Raw genomic sequence first — 1232 nt, forward strand, 5'->3', positions numbered from 1 at the left:
CAAAGAAAATGAGGGTTGAAAAATGTCCACTTTATTTAACAATAAGGACATATTGAATACACTTGCAAAGCAAATTTAAAAAATATATAAATGTATCATTGGCATGGCTTAGGCATGAAATTTTTGGAGAGTAGCTATGCATAAGTAGCCACCAGTAGTAGATAGCTAATATTAGCAAAATTTTTTGTGCATAGAAGATGGCACAGTTTTGGGAATTGAAGAGAAAAGGAGAAGAAAAAAAGAGAAGCTGACAAATTTATCAATTAATTAATTGGAGAAATAATCTTGCCATTTTTTGGAAGAGAGCAAGCTTAGGGTTATAAGAGAGGCATATGGTCACATAATCCTTTAGATATGCAAATATTGGCAATGGCTTTCTTCAGTGGAGTAGAGATGAGTAATATGATCTCTATGAACTGGTAGGACTAAGAAAAATTTCTGTTTGAAGTTGGAACAACTTATTTGGTCAATGATCCATACTGTTCCATACATGGAAATGTTGTAAAATATCAGTCAGATATCAATCATATAGATCCAACATCATTCCTTAAAGAGAGACATTTTACAATGACTCAATCTTGGAATATTTATTCCTCCATATTTCAGAAATTCCTCCATATTTCTCCTTCAAAAAGAATCCTCCTCATCAGCAGTTGTTCATGTTTGTCTCATCAAATTAACCAAAATCCTGCTTATTAGCAAACCTCACATGAATTATCATACTATTTCTCTCCTTTTCTTCATTAACAAACATCTTGAGAAAACTTCCTACTTTAAATTTCTTCTACTCTTTCTTTTTCACCTTTGTTAATTTTTCTCCATTTGCCTCTTAAATGTGAACATTCCAGTAGATTTTTTTTTTCTAGCTTATAGTCTCTCCTCATTGTACATATTCTCATGCAGCAATTTGATCTTCAGCCATGTTTTCAGTCTGGATGATATGCAGACACGTTCAGCTCAGACTCAAATCCAACTGCTAACATTTTTAGTTCCAAACCAGGAGGTAGGAGGCTGACAGTGAAAATAAGTGGAAAGTCAGACAAGTAAACTGCCCCTGAAACCAAGGCTTCCCTGAAGGCCTATGATGGTGTATTTATCCCAGATCCCAAGGTTGAATAGCCTTAGAAGGAATAGGAGACAATATTTTGTACTGACACAAGATGGTCAGCTGGAATCAATATTTTGGATGAAACTGGGACTTTGAAAGTGTTATACCTTTATGGAAAAATCAG

The sequence above is a fragment of the Leucopleurus acutus genome (genome assembly GCF_964270905.1).
Source record: "Leucopleurus acutus genome assembly, contig: HAP1_SCAFFOLD_419, whole genome shotgun sequence".
Classification (NCBI taxonomy): domain Eukaryota; kingdom Metazoa; phylum Chordata; class Mammalia; order Artiodactyla; family Delphinidae; genus Leucopleurus; species Leucopleurus acutus.